We start from the raw sequence: 13,701 nt of genomic DNA, 5'->3' as shown, positions 1-13,701 counted from the left end.
AAGATCCAGAAACATCGACCACAACAGAGGCTGCGGCTGCGGCTGGCAGCGGGGCCAGGGCCGGGCCAGGGCCTGGGCAGGCTGAGCACCAGAGGCCAGGCCTGAGAGAGCACCAGGCTTGCAGCTGGACAGGGACCTGGGAGACCTCCCCCGGCACCCCACCTGTCCTCAGGCAGGCGCACGTTTGCGCACACGGGCACAGAAGCTGGCACGTAGGCCAGATTTCCCCCGGGGAAGAGTCCCTAACTCGATTTTCTTCCTGGAGATGCTGAGGAAAGAACTGGGCCCTTCCAACCTCTTACCCCTGTGCAGTCCACAGCCTGGACACGGAACCACCCAGTCCCATCTTGCTCCCCAGATGGAATTCGCTTTTCTAGTTGTCATCCCCCACTAACCCCCTTCAGTGGGTAAACACAGTCATTGTAACAAACTCCCAGGATGCAGAGGAGTAAGGGCCACTGAGACTTGCCTACTGCTGTGGTCTGAGCCAGCTGCAGGTCACATGTCTCTGAGCCACATACAGGTATAAAGTGCTCAGAACGGTCCCTGGCCCCCAGAGCGTGCCTGGCATGCATCTGTCCAATGAAACAACTGGCCAAGTGATCTGATTTTGTGGGACACACGGTCCATGCATTAGTAACACCTTTTCTCAAAAGAGACACTAGAGCTCTGAGCTCAGACCCCCGCCCTTCGCTGCTTTTCTTCATTCTTCATTCTGCCCAGCACTTCGGGGTCGCCCTGGGACTGCGCTCCAGCCCTGACCTCATGCCTGCTGGGGGCTGCAGGTGCACCTGAGCTCACAGACTGGCCCCACACTCACTGACGTCACCTCCTGTCTGAGCCTTCAGGGTTTCTGGTCAGTGGTAGACTCCATGATCCTGGGCTCCCAGGGTCTGTCTTCTCCAAAAGCCTGGACTTGAGTGGTGACCACTCCTCCCCACCAACTTCTTTGTGCTCTGCAGTGGGGAGGCACTCAGCTGGGATCATAGCTGTCATTATGGATGACATCCCTTGAGTCACACTGGACAGAGCGGCCTTTCTCAGATGAAGGGACTCAGAAGGGAAATGACTCACCCATGGGGCCCAGCCAAAAGGCAGAGAGAATTGCAGGGCCGTCTCTTCCAGGAAGCCACCCCTGATAGAGCCTTGTCTAAACTCTGAAGAGACGGCTGTTCAGTCTGAACACCCCATGGGCATGCCCAGGACTGTGAGCTCCCTGAGGGCAGGGGCTAGGGCAGGCTTATTGGGGTCAATCCTGTGCCTGACACAGTAGGTGCTTGATAATATTTGTTGAATGACTTAACAAAGAAGACACCAATAGATCAACGATGGGGCTTACTTTTTTTTTTTTTTTTTTGGTACTGGAGATTGAACTGGTACTCTCTGCTACTGAACTATATCCCCAGCCCTTTTTATTTTGAGACAAGGACTCCCTAAGTTGCCGAAGCTGGCCTAGAATTTGCAGTGCTTCCTGTCTCAGCTTCCTGAGTTGCTGGGATGACATGTGTGCACCAGGTTCTTTCCCTTTCTTGAGACATGAGGGTTTGGGGGCAGTTTGGTAGCCGGAGTTAGGCTCTTGCTCTGACACTTCCTGGCTGTGTAGTCCTGGGCACTTTATTTACCTCTCTGAAGCTCTGTTTCCTTCTCTTTAAAATAGGGTTATAGTCTATGGGAGGGTCAGAGAGGACCCACATTGGCTGACACATAGTAGGTGGTCAATAAACAGCTCTACATGAAGTCAGTCTTCTGGGGTTCAAACCTCTACTCCAACACTGTCACTGAGTAACCTTGATAAATCTCGTCCTCTCTGTGGGTCTCATTTTCCAGACACCTCACTTGGGGATAATAGAGCACTGTTCCCTGAGTGGGGGTGGGGATTGATGGAGACCCTCTGCATAGTTAGGTCGCCTATGAACAGAGCTTCTGTGATTTAGGGCAAGCTCTTGGATGGCATGGACGTGTGCCCCTTCTCCCACCCCTTCCCTAGGGCCTCACTCAGTGCCAGGCACACAGTAGGGCCACAGACAGCTGAAGGAATGGAATCCCCATTTCGGCTGCAGGCGCCCAGACGCCCCCAGGCTGGCCACCCTCACGTGTTTTCGTGTTTTCCCGTCTCATTTCCTGGCTAGGTGGGGACAGAGCAGCAGCCGCTGTGGCCTTTTGTGCTGAGTTTGGTGGAGGCTGGTGGCAGCTGCTGCCCCAGGAGAGCCCCGGAGGCTGGGGAGGAAGGAAGGAGGAGAGGAGGGCTGAAGGGAGACCGGAAACCTCTCCAAAGTGAGCCAGCGCCCAAGGGGACCAGCCGCTCGGGAGAGCAGGACTGGGGCCTCCCAGCTGTGCCTCCAGCTGCGCCTGTGGATGGGCCAATCGGCTCTGAGCCCCGCTTCCTGTACCAGGGGCTGTGGATGACACTGCGACCAGGGGGGTGGGGCTGCGAGGGAAGCCTGAGGCATACAGTAAGTGCTCCATAAATGTACTCATCACTTCTGCCCCTCAGAGAGGTTGTAGGGTAGCATCTGCCTCTACACATGGGGACACTGAGGCCCAGAGAGAGGCAGGGACTGGTCCAGGTCGCAGGGCCGGTATCTTGCTGGTTCCAGCTGGGCTTTAGCCACCCCCTGCCTGAGCCCCAAAGAGGAGGCCGGAGAGTGGGGGCTGGGGGGAGGGGGACGGGGAGGAGGCTTCACCCCGAGAGGCCAAGCGCTTTGATGGGTCTCTCAGGACACCCCGAAAACACCTGGACAGCAGCAGCTCTGTCGCCTCCACTTTACACATGAGGAAACTGAGGGTCAGAGAAGTGAAGCCACTTGCTCCTTAAAGCACATGTTGGTGGGAGAAAGGGTGTCCCCCGCCCAGGCCTGTTCCCAGCCCCTGGGGAGCTGGGCATTTGGGGAGCTGAGTCGGCCTTCCCACCCCCAGATGAGAGGTGAGGGGGGACACAAGGCCAGCAGCATTTGGGCTTGTGATGTCACTGAAGCTCTCAAAGAAAGGGGTGGAGGGGCCTGTCACCCTCATTCCACCCCGACCCCCAACCCCGCCCCAGCCCTGGGCGCACCAGACTCCGGAGCAGCCAATCCGCGGGGAGGTGGCTGCGGCAGTCCCAGGGGCGGGGCGGGGCGTGGCCCGACGGGGCGTGGCCCGACGGGGCGTGGCCATGCCTCCTGCGGCCCCGCCCCCTGGCGCCCCACCTCTGCCCCAGGCGCACGCCGACCAGGAGGAGTCCGGGTGCCGAGGTCCTGCTTCACCTGCGGTGAAGCACGCATCGGGGAGAACTCGCAGCCGGCGCCTCCCGGCCCCCTGCGCCTCCAGTCCCAGGTCCCCGCTTGCCTGCGGCATTGGGTGCCCCGACTCCTGAGCGCCCCCCAGGGGACACTGGGGGCATTTCAGCCTCGGATTCCCCCAGGGAGGATCTGCCGGCCCCCAGGATTGACCAGAGAGACTGGGGGCTCTGCCCCGGGAAGGCCAGCCCGTTTGGGAGCTCCCTCCCGCTGTTGGGGCCACAGATTCTGGACACATTGAATCCAGGGGGCGTCCCCAGACTGAGACCTCGGGACCTCGTCCCACGTGCACAGTGACTTGGCCAACTCCTAGCCCTCTGTGACCCTCAGTTTCCTTATCGGTCACCAGGGACTGGATCTAGATTTTCCACTCTTTAAAAAACAGACCAGACTCCGTTTCTGTGGGAGGAGGGTTGCTGTGGGGCTCTAAGGACTGTGCCCATCTGCTCCACTAAACCCTCCCCAGCAGACGACACCTCCTTCTGGGACCAGCCCTCCAGGGCAGGTGTGGTACCCGGTCCCATTGCCATGAAAGAAGATAATGAGTGGGTGAGAGCGACAGAAATGGGCCCCCCTCCTGGCCAGGCCTGCCTGCTTGACCTCAAAGCCACCCCCCCACTACAGCGCCCGTCATGTCCGCCCCCCCCCCACTACAGCGCCCGTCATGTCCGGCCCCCCGGGGCTGATTCTCTGAAGGGATGCCTAGGGCTCCTTGCCCTTCTGGCTGGTCAGCTCCCTGAGGCCCCTTCCTGCACGACCTTTGGGAATCTCTGGGAACATCCTTCATGGACAGCTTAAGGCCACGACCTAAAGCTTTCAAACCCGAGGGAGAAAGGCCCCCTCACAGAAAATTCATCAGGGACCCAAATTTGGGAGTCAAAGAGTGAGGTGAAGAGGTGGGGGTTTCATGGGAGTCAGAGGAGGAATGTTCCAGGTGGAGGGAGGAGCCGGTGCAAAGGCCCTGAGGTGTGGCAAGCGCTCTGATTCCACAGACTTAAGCAGACAGGGCAACAAGTGGAGAGCCTGGCCTGGCAGGAAGCCTGGCATAGACCATGCAGAGCCCTGTAGGCCATTGTCAGGAGGCTGGACTTGATTGACCCTGAGGGTGCTGCGGTGTCATGGAGAGACTGTAAACCCCCTGTAGTGGTCAGCATTTCCCTCTAGAGCTGTGCTATCAAAAATCAACCAAAATTAGCTGGGTGGATGGCCCACGCCTGTCATCTCAGCAGCTCCAGGAGGCTGAGGCAGGAGGATGGTGAGTTCAAAGCCAGCCTCAGCAACAGTGAGGCCCTAAGCAACTCAGTGAGACTCTGTCTCTAAATAAAATACAAACTAGGGCTGGGGATGGGGCTCAGGGGTCGAGTGCCCCTGAGTTCAATCCCCAGTACCCCCCCTCTCAAAAAAAAAGAGGCATCTTATTGATGTCCATTTTAGAGATGAAGAGGCTGAGGCTCCGTGTGGTTTAGCAGTTTCCCCAGCCACACACAAGGTTGGGGGACCTTTCCCTAACGTGCAGGGCCCAGCAGTGAATCTGCTACTCAGACTCTGCTCCAGGATTGCTCGTTCTAGGCCGGCCTCAGCAACTTAGCAAGATCCTGTCTCAAAAATTGTAATGCAAAAAAAAAAAAAAAAAAAAAAAAAACCCAAAAAACCCAACAACCAAGTACATGAATAAAGGCATAAATTGGCATGAACATACTTTATATATACAGAGATATGAAAAATTGTGCCCTATATGTGTAGTAAGAATTATAATGCTTTCCACTGCTGTTGTGTATTTAAAAAAATAAATTAATTAAAAAAACTAAAAAAGAAAGACTTGAGAATGTAGCTCAGGGGTAAAACGCTCCTGGGTTCAATTCTCAGAACTCAAAAACAAACAAGCAAACTAACAGAAAAACCCCCAAATTCCCAAATGGGAATCATTTAGCCAGAGACAATGAGTGAACTTGGGATGCCGCTCATGGTACTGTGGGTATTTTCAAATTTACTTCCTGCTGTTGTCCTCTCCCCAAATATGGTGTCTTGTGAATCTGCAACCCTGTAATCATATAATTGTGGCAACCATTTATCATGCTCTTAGTATATCCTTTGCTTAGCATTTAAATGTTATCGCATTAACTCTCACAGCAACAATGAGAGGTAGGCCCTATTATTCTCCTCTTTTTGAGGTTAGGAAACCGGTGGTGGGGGGGGGCACAGAGAGGTAAAGGGGCTTGCCCAGGGCCACACAGCATACCTTTGCCAGAAGCTGGTGCTCACCTGTCAAATTGGTTCGTGAGTGTTATAGCAGGAAACTGATTCTTTTTTTCTCTATCACATCTAGCTTGAGGTGGGGGAAAGTTAGCACCCACTTCTCTCTGCCTTTGGCGGTAACGGCCCCAGGGAGAGGGCTGCAGCCCTGGGTCTGGAAGGAGCCTGCACTTGCATTCACAAAAGGCTTTTTGAGGCCTGAGCTCCTGAGGGAAATAGGAACAGATGGGACCACAGATTTCTTCCAGAAATTGTCTCATTTCTTTGCAACCCTGCATAATGAACACATCGGGGTCAAGAAAACGGCTGATCATTTCCACTGAACTCGGGAGGGAAGGAGGGGGTGGTGTGGGGGTGTGTGGGGGGGTGGGGGGTGATGATCTGTTAATAATCAGCTACAGAAGGAGGAGGCCTGGCCCTCCCTTGCTGGGGCGCACAGGGTTGATCAGAGCAGGTTCCAGAGAGGATTGGTGGGGGGCTGAGCGATGATCCGGACATCTAGTTGGGCAGTGGGTAGTGGACCCCGGGTGTCAGACCCAGCCGGTGGCTGCCGAGTCACAGCCAGGGGAAGGGGATTTTTGCCACAGGGACGTTCGAAAGCCAGAGCGCTCAGCTCTAGTTTTCTGGGGGTGGAGGAGGAAGCGGCTGTGGCAGGACAGATCTTTCTTTCTTTCCTTCACCTATTCTGCCCCAGGACTCCAGAGGCTCAGTTTCCTTCTGACTGTATGATCACGTGCCCATTCCTGGAAGTAGCCATTGCTGGGAGTGTGGGGGTGTTGACCCTCATCTTCCCCGCCCCAAGTCCACATGGAAAACCGTTCATCCACTGGGGACCTGTGCTGAGTTAACGCCACCAAGCTCCTGTAGATGGAGGAGTAAGTTGTTTTCAACTTTTTACTCATAAATAACAGTGTGTGCGGGGCGCCGTGACACAGGCCTGTCATCCCAGCGGCTGGGGAGGCTGAGGCAGGAGGATCGTGAGTTCAAAGCCAGCCTCAGGAACTTAGTGAGGCCCAAGTAACTCAGTGAGACCCTGTCTCTAAAGAAAATACAAAATAGGGCTGGGGGTGTGTCTCAGTGGTCGAGTGCCCCTGGGTTCAATCCCTGGTACCTAAATAAATGAATCAACGGCACTGTGCTGAGCATCTTTGTGCCTGAGGCATTTGTAGCACCGGCTACCTTCTCTTAGGTCAGGTTCTCAGAAAGGATGACCTCCTTGCAAGATGGCCCCCTATAAGCCATGATTTCTAATTCCCATGCCCACTACAGACTGAATGTTCTATCTCCCCAAAGTCCATATATGGAGCCTTTAATCCCCAGCATGATAGATCTGGAGGGGGACCTGTGGGAGGTAATCAGATTTAGGTCAGATCATGAGGGGTAAGCCCCCAGGAGGGGATTAGTGTCTTTATAAGAAAATAAAAAGACCAGAGCTCTCTCTGCCCTCCAATTGTGAGTGCAGTGAGCAGGTGTCCATAAACCAGGAAGAGGGCCTTCACCAGAGCCCAGCCACTCTGGCACCTGGCTCTCAGACTTCCAGCCTCCAGAACCATGCATGAGTAAACAGTTTTTGGTGCTTAAGCTACCTGGTCTCTGGTCATCTCTTATAGCAGCTCAGAGAGACTAAGGCCACACCCTCATGTGACCTTCCATACTGAATTAGAGGTGGCCTGAGTGGACAACAGAATTTGGGGTGAAAGCAATAATAAGTGACCATCAAGGCTAGGTCATTGCAGCTTCCGCCTTGGTCTCTTGAATCTCTCAATCAGGGGAAGACAGCCTCCACGTCATGGGGACACTTGGCCTGTAGAGATGTCCCCGGGACAGGGAGCTGAGCCCTGCCACCAACAGCCAGTGCTGGCTTATCAGTCATGTGGGGGGACCGAGTGGAAGTGGGGTCTCAGTCAAGTCCAGCCCCAGATGGGAGCTGGCTGTGACCCCATGAGAGGCCGTGAGCCACACCAGGCAGGGCCAGCTCCCGGATGCCTGACCACAGACACGCCCCGGGGTGTTGCTGCTTTAAGCTAATGTGTCTGGGTGATTTGCTTCCCCCACGTGTGGCCTAGGTCAGAGACCAGAGCCCTTTTAGGACTTAAAATGCCATTTTTTCCTTCCCTTTTCACATCAGCAGATGGTCAGTTCTTTCGTTTGACATGAAACTGACCCCTCCGTGTGCTCGCAGATGACTTTCCGGAAGGAGTTCCTCTCAGCTCTGAGGACGTGGGGCTATTGGGAAGGATGGGTCTTTGATTGGCGGCCCTGAGCGCTTCTGGAGAAGGATGTTCACAGTGTGCCACGTCCAACTCACCCACCTGGGCCAAAGAGGGGCCTTCGAGAAAGCCCGGCCTGTTTTAAGTTAATGGCTCCTTTCTTCTTCTGGATTCTCCAAGTGAAGTGTAAACACATCTGGCTCCTGGGAGAGTGCTTTCTCCGAGGGGCGTGGCAGCACCCACCTGTCATCCCAGCGGCTGGGGAGGCTGAGGCAGGAGGATCGCAAGTTCAAGGCCAGCTCGGGCAATTTAGCGAGACCCTGTCTCAAAATAAAAAACAAGAAGGCCTGGGGTTTTGTGGCTCAGTGGTAAGAGTGTCTCTAAATCCGACCCGCAGCCCAAAACCCAAACAAAAAGCGGGAGCCACGTGACCGAAATAAAGGTCTTGTTGCCAGTTGCAGTGGTGCATCCCTGTCATCCCAGCAGCTCAGGAGGCTGAGGCAGGAGGATGGCAAGTTCAAAGGCAGTCTCAGCAACTTAGCAAGGCCCTTAGCAGCTCAGTGAGACCCTGTCTCTAAATAAAACACAAAATAGGGCTGGGGATGGGGTTCAGGGGTCGAGGGCCCCAGAGTTCAATCCCTGGTACCAAAAAAAAGAAAAAAAGAAAAGTTCATGTTTAAGAAATCAGCTTCCATTCCTTTAGCTCATATTCTCAGAAGATCCCCCATGTGATGCACAGACTTGGGAATCCCACTGAGGGACATGGAGACCTCTCTAGGCCTCCATTCATGAATGATTAGAATGTTCAGTAAATGTTTATTCAGCATCCCAGACTGTGTGGGGCTTCGGGAGAATGCAAAGACGTGGACGTCAGCACACCAAGCTGGACCTGAGGTTGCTCACAGAGGCAGCAAATGGGCGGATAAGTCCACATACATTATAGTTTGAACTAAGTTCAAATTTCGGCTGCACCATCTACAAACTGTGTGACCCTGAGCAGGTTCTGGACCTCTCTGGGTCTCACTTTCCTCTTCTAAAAGCAGAGGATGATAAGAGAGAATATTTTGAGGATTAAATGAGATATGCCCCTAAAACATTTAGTACCCAGTCTAGAGAGTAAGTCATGGGTCAACACTTGAGATGATGATGGTGACAATGACCATGATTATGGGTGTGGTACAGGGGATTAAACCCAGGGGCACTCTATCACTGAGCCACATCCCCAGCCCTTTTTTCTTTTTTTTTTTTTGAGAGAGAGAGAGAGAGAATTTTTAATATTTATTCTTTAGTTCTCGGCGGACACAACATCTTTGTTGGTATGTGGTGCTGAGGATCGAACCCAGGCCACACGCATGCCAGGCGAGCGTGCTACCGCTTGAGCCACATCCCCAGCCCCCCAGCCCTTTTAATTTATTTATTTTTTTCATTTTTGTGGGAGGGTCTCACCAAGTCACTGAGGCTGGCCTCGAACTTGCAATCCTCTGGCCTCAGCCTCCTGAGCCGCTGGGATGACCGGCGTGCGCCACTGCCCAGGGCTCCTGTCCCCTGTTGAGCCTGTCATCTGTGCTCCAGGGCTGAGCCCAGCTGACTCTGGCACAAAATGGAAGCCCGAGGACAAGTGTGCGGGACATGGGGGAAGAGCTCCTCAGGGGCCGTGTGGCACAATATTGCTTCTGCTACTAACAGTCGGTGGCCGGAGGGTTCCTGTCCCCAGACACATGTCCCCTCATCTCAGACTACAGGAAAAGCCATTTTCTCATGGGGGGGGGGAAGAGGTGACTTCACCTGGGAACAGAAGAGACCCTCAGTCTGAGATGGAACTCCTCTGCTGGGAAGGGGGGCGGGGTGGTGGGTGCCTGAGAGCCCGGGCCTGGCCTGCAGCACCTGGGGGTGGTCAGTTCTGCAGGGGAGCGGGCTGGCCTCGATGTCCTCTCTGGAGCCCTGGGTCTGAGCAGGGGGTCCCTGGGGCCTTGCTCAAATGGCTTCTCCACTCTCCTTGATTCCTGAAAGTTTCCATGATCAATAACGACAGCAGAAGCACAGCCACCTCCCAGCAGTGTGGGCGGGGAGGCAGCGGCCGGCAGAGGTGTGACCCGAGGCCTGGGGCGTGTGCAAGCTGCCCTGTGCCTTCTCACGTCCCTTCCACTCTGAAGCCTCAGTTTCCTCTTTGGTGAAATGGACGTGATGAGAGCCCCAGCCCCAGAATGGCTGGGGACTCAGCAGCACCTGGTCGTCTACCCACCAGGTGCCAGGAGTTTGTCCCTATTAGTAACAATCCAAAGAAGGTCTCCAGACTCTGCCTGGCGTCCCCTGGGGGAGCGGGTAGCAAAACGGCCCCCACCCCGGGGGAGACTCACTGGCCTAAGCCTTTGTGGCATTAATGACAAGAATTCTCTTGACGTGAGGCTGAGACGTCGCATTGGCCAGGAGAACTTGGATGCTTTAGCTTGTGCCTTTGCTAAAGGAGGACAATCGCAGGTTTGTTGCCTCCATAAGAAGATTTATGTGGATGAACAAGCACCTGAGGGGCCAAAATTCATATTTAAGTGTGTTCCCCACCCCACCCCCCCAGCCCTGGGGACTGAACTCGGGGTCTGGTGCATGCTGGGCAGGTGCTTTACCTATTTCAGTTTTGGAAAATCTGCCTGGGTGGATTACCAGGAAAGCCTTCTAGCTGGGGGTCTACTGAGGAGATCCAAGGGGGATATGGGGCTTGGGGTCCTGATATTGTACCTTGAACTTACAGAACCCTTTTGCCTTAAAAAAAGACAATGACTTCTCTGATCTCTAACCACTGGAAACACTTTACAGAAAAGTTAGAAAATGCACACAGGGGAAGGGCAAATAGGGAATTTCTTCATGGTCATGGTTAAGTTGATTTTTTGTGTTAGCTTGACTGGGTCATAGGCTTTGGAGAATTCTTTTTTTATTTTATTTTTTTATAATTTGTTCTAATTAGTTCCAAATAAAATACAAAATAGGGCTGGGGATGTGGCACAGTGGTCGAGTGCCCCTGAGTTCAATCCCCATTACGCCTCCCCCTCCCCGAAAAAAAATCAATCAATCAGCTATTTCCTATTGGTCTGGTTCTCTGGAGAACCCTAATATATCCATAACCCTAAGCTGTCACTGAAAGATGATTTCTATTACAGCGTATGAGCATGAGTACAAATCTCTGTGTTTTATAAAAATGAGCTGGGCGTGGTGGCACATGCCTGTGATCTCAGGGGCTTGGGAGGCTGACACACGAGAATGGCAAAATTGAGGCCAGCCTCAGAAATTTTAGTGAAGTCCTCAGCAGCTTAGTGAAACCCTAAATAAATAAATAAATAAATAGGGCTGGGGATGTGGCTCCATGGTTAAGCACCCCTGGGGTCAATCCCCAGTACCAAAAAGAGAGAGGAAAAGAGACAGAGAGAGCCATACACACACACACACACACACACACACACACACACACACACACACACAGAGTACTGTGTTCTGACTTGTCCTTTTCCTCTAACAGCACACCTGGAACATCTGTACATATCATTAAGTAACAAGTGTTCATCCACCAATACTTTTATGTTTTCCTGCTTGAGAAACTCCTTTGGGGGCTGGGGTTGGGGCTCAGAGGTAGCACACTCACCTAGCACGCGTGAGGCACTGGGTTCAATCCTCAGCACCACATAAATATAAAATAGAGATATGGTGTCCACCTGTAACTAAAAAATAAATATTAAAAAAAGAAAGAAAGAGACTCATTGGCTCCCAGTAGCCTGGGAGCCCTTGAACTTTGCAAAGAGAACAGGCGGAGGCTGCCCATCACCATCCTGTTGAACCGCCATCCTTTGCCGGCCTCACCTGGGCACGTGAAGGCAGAGACCACGGACCTCACGGGTGTGGAGGATGGGAACCGGCAAGTCGTTTTTGCCTCCGGGATGAGGTGCGGTCCTTTGTAGCTGCTGCTCCTTCTTTCCAGCACCCAGCCTCCGTCTCTCAGTCTGTTTTGTCTTCCTTTCTATTTCTTTCTTTTCTTCTGGTACCAGGGATTGAACTCTGGAGTGCTTAACCACCAAGCCCCATCCCCAGCCTTTTTTATATGTTATTTAGAGACAGGGCTCACTGAGTTGCTGAGTTCCTTGCTAAGTTGCTGAGGCTGGCTTTGAACTCGAGATCCCCCTGCCTCAGCCTCCCAAGCTGCTGGGATGACAGGCGTGTGCCACTGCACCTGGAAATCTGGTTTTTTTTCCCCTGATTATCCGTCATTCAGAGCACTGGAGTGTACTGATCCCTCTCCTCCTGTTGTACGGCAGAGGTTGTTTCTACACCTGTGAATGGGTGATGATATCTGTCCTCATACCCAGTCCATCTTAGTGAATTCCATATTTTTGAACTAATGTACTCATGTTTTTGGAGGTGCTAGGGTTTGGATGTGGATTGAGTGAGGCCCCCACTCCCCAAAGTGCATGTGTTGGAAGCTCGGATTGCAGGTGGCGGAGACTTTAAAGTTAAGTCATGGGGACATCATGCTGGTCTGTCAGAGGGCATGTGTTCTTGTAAGAGTGAGTTGTTATCAAGGGAGACCACCCCATGGACTCGGTCTCTGGTCACATGGTTGATTCCCTTCCCATTCTTCCACGTTGAAATCATGCAGACCAAGAGGCCCTCTTCAGAGGCCAAGCAGATGGGCCATCTAATCTTGGATTTCAAACCACCAAAACTTTCAGCTAAATAATTAGCTTCTCTTTATAAAGTTCCCAGCCTCGGGTATTTTGTTATAGCAACAAAAAATGAACTAATACAGGAGGCAATTAGGTCATAGAGGTAGATCCCTCATGAATGGGATGAGTCTCCTTATGAAAGGGGTCTAGGAGTGACCCTTTTCCTGGGAGAAGGCTTGGTCTGTGAATCAGACAATGAAACTTCACTTGACGCTAATCTGCCTTGATCCTGGACTTCTGTGTTCCAGGATTCCATCAGGACACCACATCACACTGGGTTGTCCTGTCTCCTCGGGCTCCTCTTGGTTGGGAGAGTTTCTCTGAGTGCCCTTGACACTTTGGAGGAATACTGGTCATGTATTTGTAGGATGCCCTTCAAATGGGAATTGACAGATGTTTTTCTCATGATTAGAGTAGGAGCTATGGGGTTTTCTGAAGGAAGACCACAGAGGTTAAGTGCCAGTCTCATCATGTCATCTCAAAGGTCCAAACTATCAATGTGACTTATGACTGTTGATGTTGACCATGATCCTTGGCTGAGGTGCAGTTTGTCAGGTTTCTCCACTTGGGGAAAGTGTTTTCCATATTATACCCTTTGGAACTGTCAGGCACAGCCCACACTTAAACATTGGAGTTATGTTCTGATATAAAATGCAGCTTCTCTGTATTTTTACATCAGTTGCCTACTGTCTACTCCTCATTCCCTCCAGGAAATAAAAATCGATTAGTGTTCCTGCCAGGTGCAGTGGTACACGCCTGTCATCCCAGCGGCTCAGGAGGCTGAGGCAGGAGGATTGCGAGTTCAAAAGCCAGCCTCAGCAAAAGTGAGGCCCTAAGCACCTCAGTGAGACCCTGTCTCTAAATAAAATACAAAATAGGGCTGGGGATGGGGCTCAGTGGTCGAGTGCCCTGAGTATAATCCCTGGTACCCACCCCAATTCCAAAAAAAAAAATATTAGAATTTGTAGGCAATAAAGCAACTGTTTTATCCCTGTTTTCACAAAGTTCAGAGAGTTTAAGCAACTTGCCCAAGGACCCTTAGCAGCCAGCATCTTGGTAGGATGTTAGCCCAAGTCAGCCTGACCTGATACTCTCAGCCCTGCATCTTTCTGTTCTTGGGGACCTGAGCCAGGCTTTCCCTTCATTTTTACTTCTAACTCCCACTTACCTCTGTGTGTGTGAGTGTGTGTGTGTGTCTGTGTGTGTGTGTGTGTACACCCAGGGCCTTACACATGCTAGAAAAGTGATCTACCACTG

Source organism: Urocitellus parryii, chromosome 3 (genome assembly GCF_045843805.1).
Source record: "Urocitellus parryii isolate mUroPar1 chromosome 3, mUroPar1.hap1, whole genome shotgun sequence".
NCBI lineage: Eukaryota > Metazoa > Chordata > Mammalia > Rodentia > Sciuridae > Urocitellus > Urocitellus parryii.
This window is presented reverse-complemented; position numbering follows the sequence as displayed.